The sequence below is a fragment of the Notamacropus eugenii genome, chromosome 5 (genome assembly GCF_028372415.1).
Source record: "Notamacropus eugenii isolate mMacEug1 chromosome 5, mMacEug1.pri_v2, whole genome shotgun sequence".
NCBI lineage: Eukaryota > Metazoa > Chordata > Mammalia > Diprotodontia > Macropodidae > Notamacropus > Notamacropus eugenii.
Genome location: NC_092876.1, coordinates 917,981 through 930,974, shown reverse-complemented (window position 1 = coordinate 930,974; position 12,994 = coordinate 917,981). Strand labels below are relative to the sequence as shown.

At 49.4% G+C, this 12,994-nt stretch overlaps 1 protein-coding gene and 1 long non-coding RNA gene across 9 annotated transcripts in view; one reads left to right on the top strand and one right to left on the bottom strand.

The window, feature by feature from the left end:
• The window catches only part of LOC140508070 (uncharacterized), a 31,965-nt gene extending 27,599 nt beyond the window's left edge, over positions 1 to 4,366 (top strand). For 5 of the 8 annotated variants that reach the window (XM_072615801.1, XM_072615800.1, XM_072615797.1 and 2 more), the window contains one exon: positions 752 to 2,856. The gene's annotated coding sequence lies outside the window, so the exon portion shown is untranslated. Of the gene's footprint in view, positions 1 to 751; positions 2,857 to 3,341 lie in introns of those variants that run through there. The other 3 variants (XM_072615799.1, XM_072615798.1, XM_072615795.1) reach the window with 2 other exon arrangements.
• On the bottom strand, positions 3,302 to 12,803 carry LOC140508118 (uncharacterized). The gene is made up of 2 exons (XR_011968296.1): positions 12,297 to 12,803; positions 3,302 to 5,199 (listed from the first exon to the last, which is right to left on the bottom strand). It is a non-coding gene; the product is annotated as an uncharacterized lncRNA (long non-coding RNA).
• Between the last annotated feature and the right edge of the window lie 191 nt (positions 12,804 to 12,994).

Genomic DNA, 12,994 nt, shown 5'->3' with positions numbered 1-12,994 from the left:
CTTCATCCTTGTTGGCTGTTCTTGCTTTGAGTCTTCTGGTGGCTGGACTTCTTGCCCAGCTAATTCCTGTGTGATTCCTACATCTGTCAAGAGTCTCAGACAAAACCCCTCGTCTTGTCCTGCAGAGCCTTCCCAATGGTCAAGAAGTGGGGTGGTCCTTTTTCCAACCTGTTTTCACCCTCCTGCTTTCACTGCCTAGTGTGGGTCAGACTATTTTGAATGGTCTGGTCTGCTTCCTCCTTCTTTAAGTTGAGCTGTCGCTGCCCAGCACCCTGAGTTGGAGAAGCTGCTGCTTCCACAGACTGCTTATGGTCTCTGTCCAGGATCGGGCACCTGGCTCCCTTTTCTCACTCTCATTTGCTCCATGAGCCCCCCATCCCAGCGCAAGGAGGGAAATGGAAAAGGAACACTATGGCAAAGTGCTCACATTCAGACCCTTCTTGGCTTGGACTGGTCAGTCATTCAGACTTCCATGTGGTTAGTGCTTCCTTGTCTGTTGGCTTCTTGGCCTCAAGTTCTGCCCTGCTGCCAGCCCTGTGCTCCCCTGCTACCTTGGACTCTGCCCTTCAGTCCCCAGCTTTGAGAAGTCAGCTTATACCTTATCCTGGTGAGAAGGGGTCTCCTGGTGCACAGCCACCTTGTTTCCCAGAGCTCTTTCCCAGGTTAGATGTGTGCTCCCTGAGGGCAGACACTGGCTGCCTCACACAGCAGGCACTTATTAAATGCTTCATCTTTCCATCTGTCTTTTCAGCTCTGACCCCGATGGACTCTACAGACCTCTGGACCTCAGAGGTGGCCTCCAAGTCTGGATGAGACCATCTCAGAGCTGGAAAGAACAAACAGAGGGGGTGGCCCAGCCCTAGGCTCAGGCTTGCCTAGAAAGCCCTATGAGGCGGGGGAAGGGAGGCACTTGCCCTCTTACCCTGCTACAGTTGACAGCTATGAAGGAAGGGTGAGGAAATAGGCAGCCACGGCTGCGTCATCTGTCGGGCTCAGCCTGGCCCTGCCAGACCCTTCAAGGGAGAGTCTTGCCTCCCAAGGAACTCCTGCAAAGTCGAGGTTCACTTGCCCCAGCATGGCAGAAGACAGGAGGAAGAGTCAGGGAGGTTCAGTTGCCTCCCAGAACCTCTGAATGGTACTGGTAAGTGCCTAGAACTGCAGAATCAGGGTCAGCCAACCTCCTGCTAGATTTAAGACTCTCTTGGTGTGTCTCTAGCTGCCAGTTCTTCTGGAGGCCAGGCCATTGTTGGGGGCAGCGGAGGGATCCGGAGGGTAGACTGGAGAAGACCTGCTAACCTCAACCCCCTAGTTCCCTGTCTACCCTCTTGCTCTTCTCCCACCACTCAGGTGTTTCTGCCACTGTCTCAGCCTTGCCCTTGTCTCCCATGATGCCTGCTCCAGCGATCCCCTCCCATTCTGCCTCCTCCAGCAGCACAATGTCCCCCCCCATTGGCTCTGTACACATGCCCAGGCTCCCAGACCCCTCCTCTGATCCAGGCCTGCCTGCTAACTGCTGCGCCACATCTCTTCTTCAGCTCCCCCCCCTCCACTTCCGTCGTCAGCGTTCCACTTAACCGCCCTCTCCAAAGTCCAGATGCAGAAGCTATTTCTCAGCCCTCATTCTGTTGGTCTGTCTCCCCAGATGATCTCTTCCCCCTACACTGCCTGCCCCCCCATGCTCTTCCCCCCCACCCCCACACACTCTTCTCCTCCACACTGTCTTCCCTGCCTTTGATTTTTCCACCTGCTGTCTCCCTGCCATGCAGTCCAGACTGTTCTCCTGACCTCCCGGTTCACCTCTCCAGTGGCCTCTGGTGCATTTTGGATTGGCTGCCTCCGTCATCTTCAACTCAACGTATCGTCTACAGTTATGTCCGACTCTTTGTGATGCCTTTGGGGGTTTTCTTGGCAGAGGTCCTAGAGTGGTTTGCCATTTCCTTCCCCTGCTCATTTTATAGATGAGGAAACAGGCACACAGGGTTAATTGACTTGCCCAGGGTCACCCAGCCAGAAAGTATCTGAAGATGGTTTTGAATTCATGAAGATTTCTCCCTGGCTCCAGACCCAGTGCTCTGTGCTGTGGTGCCTCACCTAGCTGCTTAGTGATTTATATTTCCCCCTAACTGTTCCCCATTCCTGACTCCTGCTGAGGGCGCTAACCCTCCCTCTGGTCCCATAGGCTCCCAGACTCCTCACTCTCTCTCCCCGCACTTTCAGTCAGTTGCTAATACCTGTCTGGTGCTAGCCTCCCTTTCTACTTTGCTTGTTTCTTGTACTGCCTCCCCTCTTACACTGCAGTCCAGTGACAGTGGCCTCCTGAGACCCTGCGACTCCCTCTCTGGCCATTTTCACTGGCTGCCTTCTTATCTCTGCCTCTTGATGTGTTGGGGTGTAAGCTCAGTTCTCACGTGAACGGTTTTGGGCAGGTGAAAATGAGGGCTTCTTGATTGAGAGCTCTCATGAGGCCCCCCAGGGAACAGCTGGGAATTGAGGAGTGAGATTCGAGCTTTCTTGTTTCTCCACCTCTTCTCAGTGGAAACTTGCTGGGGAGAGCATCCCACACTTGAGATTGGTCCCTGGTCTGAGCACACCTTTTTGTTAATTAGCTAAGGGGCTGAGAGCATGCATGGTATCCACGTGTGAACTATGTGGCTGGGAGAGCTTAAGCGGGACAGGAAAGCCTGACGAGGGTCCCCTCCAGGGGTCCCTCCCCTCTGCCACCCCCGTCCTCTCGCTGTGTGATCCTTGCTCCTTGAGGAGGAGAGGGGTTCCTTTCTCCTGGGAAAGAACTCACCCTGCATATGGACACGTAACTAAGATCCTGAATAAAGCCTAACCCTTGTTTGACTCTGGAAAGTCTCTTCTCTCAATACGTTTATCCAGTTGGCCACCGAAGACCTGGACTAAGGTAAGAAGACTTGGGCAGCCCATGGCAATTAGGCCAGGACATTGATGTTTCCCCCTCAGTGTGAGTGCTTACTCTCTGTCTGGAGCTCCTCTGGACAGGGCTCTTTGCTGTTCATATCCCTCATTAGACTCTGAGCAGGGCCTAGTTTTTGTGCTTAGCCCAAGGCTTAGCATGTAGTAGGTGCTTTATAAGTGCTTGTGGACTGACTGACTGCTACCAATTAATTTTGCCAATCACTCAGTTTCCTCGTTTAGCCAATATAGTAATGGATTTTCCTTCCTCACAACCTCTTTGTGAGAATCAGTGTGAAGGTTTTGACAAACTACAAATGAGTGTAAAATAAAAATGGTAGTAGTAAGGTTATTTGGTCTGTCCTTTCAAGTTAGACAGTAATTTTTTTTTCTCATTTACTCACATTTTTTATTTCTTTCAGATAGGGAGACTAGACCTGATACAAAAGAGGCAGCTCCAAAGCTGGGTGTTTCCAGGGAAGCATTTCTCCATAGGCTCCCAAGGTACGATTTCTGTGTCTTCAGCTTCCAACAGTCCTGAGAATCTTATCCTGTGGGAGAGAGGCTTCAGAGAAATTGACAGAAACCATTTCAGCGAGATATGATGAGCCAAAAAGAAAGCTCCCAGTCATGTGAAAGGATGTCGGAAGCATGCCAAAGTGCAGGCTTGGGCCAGTCCCTTCCTCCCGTGGAGAGTATAGGTAGTAGACAGTTTCCATAAATATGATATACATGGGAATTTCCATTTCTAATTAAGCCTAAGTAAATGTAATAGAGTCTACTGGAAGAAGATATTTTCTAAGCATAATGGATGTGGGTATTCCATCAGTTGAACAATAGACCCTATTTAGCCTTCAAGAGAAAATGTGTTCATATAATATAGGAAAACCTTCAGCCATAGCCCATCCATCAACTTCCCCAATGTAATGAATGCAGGTGGGCCTTCCTCCAGAGTACACAACACGCTGAACATCACTTAATCAACATGCATTTATAAGGTGCCTACTTTGTACCAGAGAATTCTTCTTGAAGAGACACCTCATGAGCTAGATATAGGATAAGCCTCCTAAGCCTAGTTCCCAGGATTCACTAGAAAGGAATCTTATGAATGTAATGAATGTGGGAAGGCCTTCTGGATGGGAGAGCTCACTTGACATCGGAGAAGTCACACTGGAGAGAAACTTTATGAATGTCATAAATGAGGGAAAGCCTTCCACTTGAGGAGAGAATTTACGCAATACCAGAGAGGTCATACAGGAAAAAAACCCTGTGAAAGCCTATCCCCTGAGGCCAGACCATACTCAACATCAAAGAATTCATACTGGAGAGAAACCCTGTGAATGTAATGAATGTGGGAAGGCCTTCCACCTCAGAGAATACCTTACCTGACATCAGACAACTCATATTAGAGAGAAATCTTATGAGGGTAATAAATGTGCGAAATGTTTCTCTTGTAGGTTAGATTATATTAAACATAAGAGAATTCATAGTGGAGAAAAACCTTATAAATGTAACAAATGTGGGAAAACCTTCTGCCAAAAGGTTAACCTGATTTATCTTCAGAAAATTCATGCTGGAGAGATACCACAGGAATGTAATAAGTGTGGGAGGTCTTCCTGCCAGAATGGAGATCTTACTCGACATCAGAGAATTCCTACTTGAAGGAACCCTTATGAATATAGGAATTGACAGTCTCAGTGACCTCATCAGCTCCCATGGCTTTAATGACCATCTCTGGGATACCCAAGTCTATATCATCCCATGTCACATTTCTAACTGAATGTCCTATCAGCATCTTAAACCCAGCATGGCCAAAACAGAATGGATTATCTTTTCCTCCAAGGCCACTCCTCCTAACTCCCCTATTTCCGTTGAGGGCATCACTGTCTTGGAGTCATCTTTGGCTCCTCCCTTGTCCTCATCCCACATACACTGAGTTACCAGGTCCTGTTATTTCAAATTGCACAGCCTCTCCCATGTGTGTTCCCTTCTCTCTCCTCACACAGCTACCATCTATCCATTCATTGCCTCTGCCACTGGACTGACCTCTACATGGCTGCCAAAGTGATTTTTGTAATGAACAGGTGTGCCCACATCCCTCCTCTATCTGCTACATTATTCCAGGGGCTCTGTGTTCTAGCATGGCTTGTTAGTGGCTCCCTTCGCACCTTCTTTGGTCCTGCTGAAGCATCAGTCTTCATGTTCCTTCTTCCTGGCTGGCAATACTCCATGTCTTAGCTCTGTCTTGGCCCTCAAGGGTTGCAGTGGATAGCTCTGGACCTGGAGTTGGGAAGACCTGAGTTCATCTCTGGCCTCAGGCACTCATTAGCTGGGTGACTCTTGGTTGACACTCAACCTACCTGCCTCAGTTTCCTCACTGTAAAATAGGGATATAATAGCTTCTACCTCCCAGCGTTGTTGTGAAGATAAAATGAGATGTCTGTTAAGTGCTTTGTAAACCTTAAAGTGTTATATAGATGCTATCTATTATTGTTTATTATTACTGTTATATTAGGATAGGAGCGAAGTGTGATAGATTTTTTTCAAACCCAGAGCACATGTAGGGTTAGGTCTTTAGGTTTTTACCTTTGCCCTAATTGAATTTCATCTTATTAAATTCCTTTGGGGTCCAGCACGTTAGCGATCCTTCCCAGCTTTGTCTTGTCTGAAAAAAATGCTGAGTTTGTGTTTTGTCTTCTGATCCGCATCATTGCTAAAAACGAACAGTAGTCCAGGGCCAAGCCCAGATGTCTAGGGCACTTGCCTGGAAGCCTCCTACCAAGCTGATATTATATCACTGACAACTCCACTTTAAGTTCAGCCAGTTCTGAATTTAACTAAATTCAACCAGTTCTGAATCTACCCAGTTGCATTGCATGAATGAAAAAGCATTTATTCAGCACTTACTATACTGTGCTAAGCCCTGGGGATACAAACAGAAAAGCAGGATGATCCTTACTCTCCAGGTGATAACGAATAGAAGATGTGTCATCTGTAAGTCCAATGGAATGGTCCCTTGGTCCTTACCATGCAATAACAAAACAGATGGTCATGTCTCTTCTTTGGTGTTCTTTTTCCAGATAAACCTGTCTATTTCTGCTGTTAGACCATTTGCCAGGACTGGGGTGACAAGAACGTTCTCTTCTGGGTCTTTAGGTGCTGTGCATGCTGGGGAGGTAGGGCTGCAGCAGCCACCAAAGCGGGTCAGGCTGCATCTCTACTACCTTCTACTCTACATCTTTCCATCTTCTCCATAAAAATCACAGAAGAGACTTTATTAAAGCTTGGCTACAATGTAGGGAAGCTCTGTCTATAGCCTTCCAGCCTCTACCTGCCAGATCCATAGGCATAAGGGCTGGACCTGTGGTCCATTAGGATAGGAAACTCCTGGATGAAGAAATCCCCCACTGACAATTTGTCTTATAAAGCAGAAGTGTCAAACCCAGGCTGCGGGTACTCTGAGGTGTTCTCTCAGATTAAAATGGAATGGGGAAATTTAGCAAAATAAACAGATACACTACAGCATAGATAATGTACATATGTGATTTTCCCAGGCAATATGCAGCTCAAAGAATCCTTAACCCTAGGCCCCTGTTTTCATGTGAATTTGACACAACTACCTTAGAACATGCACAGCCAGTAGGTGTCAGAGTCTGAACCCGAATCCGTCTTAAATGACTTTGAGGCCAGTTCTACATTCTGCCAGCTCACTCTGCCTCTCACCATGATAGCTGCTACAATAACTAATAGCAAAATACTTTACAGATCTCTCATTTGATCCTTAAATAATCTTGGAAGGTATGTGCTAGCATGATCTCAGTTTTGCAAAGAAAATTTTTGTGAGAAGAATGAGGCAAATGAGGGCTGTGACCTGTCCCGGGTCACAGGGCTAGTGGGTGTCTGAAGCCTGATTTGAACTTGGAAATTCGGGCCCAGTGCACTGTCTGCTGTGTTATCAGCTTCCTGTAGTTGAATAAACCTATCAGGAAAGGCAATGAAAAGCCTGAGTTGCCTCTCTGTCACCTCTAACCCCATCAGCTCCCAGCCTTTTGCGTCCTCCTCCCACCTTGGGGCTAAGCTGTCCTGACTGGTCAGGGAATGCAAACTCCCATAGCTCACTCTAGCTAATTCCAGACCAGCTGCTCATTCTGGCTAGTCACCTGTCACACTCTCCTCCTGTCCTGGGCTTGGACTGTGCTGGCCCTTCCCAGGTCATGGACTTACTGGGAAAGCCCACTCAATCTAGCCCTAATTCTACTTTGTGGATTCTTTCTGGATAGCCACTTAACTGCTCATTGTCCACTCACTATGCCTGAGACTTTGCAAGCCAAAACACCTTTCTTCCATGGCCACCTCTCTTAGAGGGCAGGGATGGCCTTAGCTGTATCCCCTGGGTTTAGCGCTGGGCCTGACACATTATACTCTAAACTTGATTCATTAGAACATCTCCGACCATGTCTTGTGTGAATGAAAAGAATGTTAAACCAACCCCCATTCTGTTCAGTTATCACGCCAAATCTCAACCCAGGAGGTGGACTTTGGGAGCAGGAAGCTGGCTGTGCTGTTAGGCTCACTCAGTGAAGGGGGAGGTTTTAGGATGGAGGCTCCTCTGGGTGGGGCAAGGAGAGTGGGAGACATTGGTCCAGGAATGATGCAATATGGAAACAGCTGGTGTCCCTAAGGCTGCAAGTACCAATGTAATATTTCCCCTACCTGCCACAGCTTAATGACTTTGCCAGAAAAAGGACTCGTGCTTGGTTACAGAAAACGACTCCTTGGCCTGGGCCGTCTGAATTTTTGTTGTTGTTAATATATCATGTGTGTATTGTGTGCATTTTAAAGCATTGTTTGGAGGACAGGTCTATGGGCATCCCCATGTGACTCTAGCCTCCAAGGTCTGGCTGTCCTAGCACTGTGTAGTCACTGGTTCCTTTTCACTCTCCATTTCTTTCATAGAAGCTCTGGACGTTCCCCAGGAACCTAAGTCAAACTCCTTGACCTCTATGTAGCTTGTAGACTATCTTCCCTTTTTGGAAAACATTTGCCCTTTTCCTAACAAAATGGGAGGACGGAGGGGGAGCCCCAGTCCCTTTGGGGTGGGGCTGCCTCTTCAGGCAGTGTCTGTTTGGGGATTCCTTTTTTCAGTGAGTGATCCATTGAAATGCATCATTATCAAGCTGGACAGAGGCATATTTCTCCATCTTTTCTGCCTAGTATGAGCCAAGATCTAGGTCAGGGGTGCGGAACCGCAGTCTTCTGAATCCTTAAGTGTGACCTTTTGACTGAATCCAAATTTTACAGAACAAGTCCTTAGGTTCCCCACCCCTGATCTAGGTAAGCTACCAACCTTGATCTTCCAGTGAAACTGGTAGCTCCAACATTGGACTGATTGCTTCAGTGACAGATTGTAAACCATCCATGCTTACTGAGGGGTGGGATGTGAGAGGGTGACCAGCCCTCATTCTGAGGGGTCTGTACCTCTGAGACATTCATCCTGTGTATCCAGCCTAGCTTTTGCATGTGTTCCTCTCAAAGGGGGCCACGCCCAGCGTGCTGGAAGCTTGTGGTGCAGTGGACAGAGCCCTGGGACTCAGAGGCTGCATGGTTTTGGGACCCTGGCTGAGTCTCTCACCTCTGTTTGCCTCAGTTTCCTCATCTGCAAAATGAAAATAACAGCACTTGCCTCCCCAATGAGATATTGGTGAAGCACTTAGCTTCTGACAGAGCTGCCCATTATCACTTGTCTTCTCATTCTTTGAAGTTCCTCAGTGCTGGTGTGGGGTTGCAATCTGCTCATGCTGACCGGCAGCCACACATATTTTCACGGGAAAAAGATCAAGGCCTCACCTTGAGGGATGCCCATGAGCATTCCCCATGTTCTAGTCAGAATGTTGGAGCAGGAAGGAAGGGACCTCAATGTGGTGCAGTTCAACTCCCTGATTTTACTGATGAAGAAACAGACTCAAAGATGGGAAAAGTGGCTCTCCTGTGCTGGTTGAAAACTCTCTTCAGGGCAAATAGAGTATTTCAGTGGTACAAAGGCCATAAAGTCTACATCCTTGGTAATGAGCTGTGAGGGCCTGAACCAAGGCGGTGGTTGTGTGATTGGGAAGAGGCATGGTAGTGTACGTGAGTCTTACTGTGAAGGTAGAAACCACAAAACATGGCATGTGATGGGATGTAGGCAGGGGTGAATGAACAGTTGAATATGTTACAGCTAAGAGGATCAACAGTGGCCTGAAGTTATTAAAAGGGAAGTTTGAAAAGGTGGCAATGAATTGGAGATGCCTATGAGACAGTCGATTCAGGGTGACCAGTAGGCAACAGTTTCCTGCAGACCCGTACAGTAAAGTGATTTTTACGTAATGCGAATTTGTCCCTGGAGGTGAGGGAGGAAGGAAGGTGGTCAGTACCCATGGAGGGAGTGGCACATGGCTCAAGGAAATGTTGGCAGGGAGAGCAGCAGGAGGAACTGGCCAGGACAGACCTGTGCTTTGGTGCCAGAGGGCAGATAGTGGTGGGGAGAAGGGGGCACAGAATGGGGCAGGAGTCTCCTCTCTGTGTCGGGGGATCAGCTGCTGCGGGTATTCTGCTCACTCATTCTCCTTTCACTGGGTGAATTTTATTTTTTGTGGGGAATGTGTGAAGATAGAGCACTGAGTGGCAGAGCAGGAGTGCAGAGCATAGCACTGTACAGTAACGTTAACATAGCTTTGTTTTGGAATGTGGATTTCTTTCAGAATTCTTAAGGTAAGTCATATTTTCATAATGTAAGAAGTCTGTAGATGATGAACTATCAGGAGCTGTGGTGAGGGGCTGGATTTATCAATCAGGGAATCATTAGTCTAGGGCAGAGGTGGGGAACCTTATGGCCCTCTGGGTCCTCAAGTGCGGCCCTTTGACTGAATCCCAGCTTCACATAACTAATCCCCTTCATAAAAGATTTGTTCTGTAAAACTTAGACTCAGTCACAGGGCTGTACCCGAGGACCTAGAAGGCCACATGTGACCTTGAGGCTGTAGGTTCTCCACCCCAGAGGGACTTGAGGGATACCTGTTAGTGGGCAGGACATGGATGGAGAGCCAATGAAGGAGACAAACGAGGATAACCAAGAGGGTGCAGCCGCAGAAACCCAGAAAGTTCTCAGAGGGCATCTAGGATGAGGGTTTAGAGCCTTCAATTTGAGTTCAAGGGCAGTCATGTTGTGGTGCCAGTATTGGGGACGTCCTGGGTGATGGCATCCTAATAGAGCTGGCCCGGCCCCTGATGGGCCCCACTGCTCAGGCCAGCCACTGACCCCAGATCCAAACCACACATTCACACAGGCGTGTCCTTGCACTCAACCACAATCACATCGTCCTCTTAGCCAGACAGGACCGCAATAGCAGTGCCACCAGTGATAGTGGGACCCTTCCCCCATGACCTAATTCCTTAACAACTCCTCCCCTTTGTAATATTACTCATATTCCTATATTCTGTGCAAATTTTGACTGTGTAATCAGCCTCCTATACTCTATAAAATTGTCTGCCTTGCCTTACTGAAATTACTAATTCCTCTAAGGAATTTAGTCACTCACCAGAGTGTTAAATCTCAGAACTGCACTAAATCTCTCTAACTGGCCTGGAGTTGGTGGAGTGTTTGAAATTCTTTGAGATGTCCTGCCGCCTCACCACCTGCCTCTCATCGCTGGGGAAACAGCATTTGTACAAAAGAACAACCATGGGCTTTAGCGAGTGGCTGAGTGGGCATGTCAGTGCTGCACTGAGCACAGAAAGAGATGGGACCCAGCTCTTTCTTGGAGACTTGAAGAAACTTGAGCCACCTCAGACCCAGGAAGCTGGCTCCAATTACACAGGGGACAACTGAATGTATGTAGAGAACTGGGAGCCTGATTGGGGAGGAGGGGAATGGCTCAGGGTGTTTGAATATTGAATGCAGCCAGGTGCAAAGTGTTTCCATTTGAAGGCAGGCTAACACAATTTTCTATCATTTCTTCAGGTTTGGCATGCCTAGTCTACCCAGTTCTTTGTAGTAAGAGTAGCCCAGAGCCCTGATTCCACAGGAATGTTGGCCTTGGAAAGATCCCCTCTGACTGGTGCATCTCCTCCATTCTGGGTGGGAGAAGAATTTAAGCCAGAATGTTATGGGGAGGGACGTTGAGCATGTGCCTGGAGAGGACAGTTAAGGAACTTTGACAAATCCTGAAGTGTTTCTCTTAGGAAAGGCAGAGAAGCCCCTGGCTAGGCATCAGCAGCCTCCTTTGGGCTGGGGGGGAGGGGGGGAGTCCAGTCTTGAGGCTGTTGCAGCCTCTCAGCTCCAGCCCAGGAGCCAAGCTCTTGAATTCCAAATGTAATTGCCTTCAGAATTCATCTTTTCTTTGGCTTCCTCTTCTATGGGTTTCCAGTTCCCTCCATTAGAGACTTTAAACCCTGGCTGGTTCTAATCGTAAATTTAATCTCTGAAGGCTAAACCATCTAATAACTAAGGAAGTCTAGAGTTTAGAGTTCCCATTTTCTCCCATGCAGATGAGTGGCTGGAGTAAAAGAAAGGCAGTGTTTTGCCTCCAGGCCAGATGCCTTGGAAAGGGTCCTTCTAACTCTCCTCCCCATCTGTCTCCCCTGTACATGACCTTTTCATAGGTAGGTACAGCGTGCTGGGCTGCGGCCTTCAAGGGTTTGGGAACCTTCCCTTCAACAGGGCAGACTCGGCTTCGTTTCTTCCATCCACAACCGGCGTGGTGTGGATGTAGGGGTATCGGTACGCTCAGGAAAGTCAAGGACCTCTTGTGAGGGCAACTCATCCATGGCTCAAATCCACCTGATCCGCCCACCGCTCACCTGTGGCTCCGAGAAGCAGTGGCGTGTCCATCAGTCACACCCTCTGGATAGAGGGCTAAACCGGGCTGCGGGGGTGGGGGGTAAGGAGGGTTGAGGGCCCACAGGTCTCCGAAGGTCAGTGAGTCAGGATTCCCCCCAGCATGTGAAGGTTTCCCGCAGCAGAATGGACAGATGAGAACATCTGTCTCAAATGGCCATGAAGGCGGCTGGAACGGGGGTGGGGGTGGGGGGTTGGAGTGGGGTGGCGCTTGGGGCCTGGTCAGACATCCAAGAGGCCAAAATCATTCCCTGCATCCCATGTTCTGCCGCCCTGACTCTTCCTGCCCCTGGACTTGGATGACCGGGGGAGAGTGAGGCTGACTACTTCGTGCAATCTGCCTCTTTTAATCCAATTCCCTTAGGATATGGCCCCCCCGCCAAGCTCAAGTTCAAGCCCCAGACCAGTGCCCCCCACCATGGCGAGATCCCCCCTTTTTCTCCCCCTCCTCCCGCGGGGCAGGTCCCAGGGGTCCGGCCCCTCCGCGCTCCTCTGTATTTACCCCTGGCCTCACTGGATAGACGAGTGCAGTGGGTGAAGGGTGGCTCGGCCTGGGGGGAAGCGGGTCTTCACACTGAATCTGGAGAAGTGGCTCGGCCTGGGGGGAAGCGGGTCTTCACACTGAATCTGGAGACGGGGAGCTTCTGTCCTTGCCGAGGGGCTTCCAAGGCCGACTGGAAGCCCGCTTCTAGGAGAGCCTGGTCCGTAAGCTTCCGGTCCGTAAAGGGTGGTGAGGAAGCGACATTGGGGTTGGTCGCTGTCCACAAAGTCTGGTCTCCTGGTCCTTGGAGAGGAAGGAGTGAGCTCCCCGTCCCCAAACGGACTATGGGAGAGATGTTTGCGGAGGGAGCACACTGTTTGCTCCCTCCTTTCTTCCTCCCCCCAGGGAGGCGGGGCTGGGTCAGACTCCCTGCCCCCTCCCTCTGTGTCTACCCAGGAGGCGAGTGGGGCACGGGGGAGGGTGTGAGACCATGTGAAGGCGCACTTTGGCCAGACTCCTCCCCTCACCCCCGGGGTTGAGGGGGTTGTTGGGCGAGACTAACCCCTGAGCTCCACCTCCGCACTACTTTTCCCAGAACGCCTTACGCTCTCAGGGTGCTGCATCCTCGGAATTTATTTCCTGTTCATTTTCCACCGTCTTCTTCCAGGCTGTTCACTTCCATTCACCTCCCTCCAATCTGAGAGGAGGCTGCATGTCAA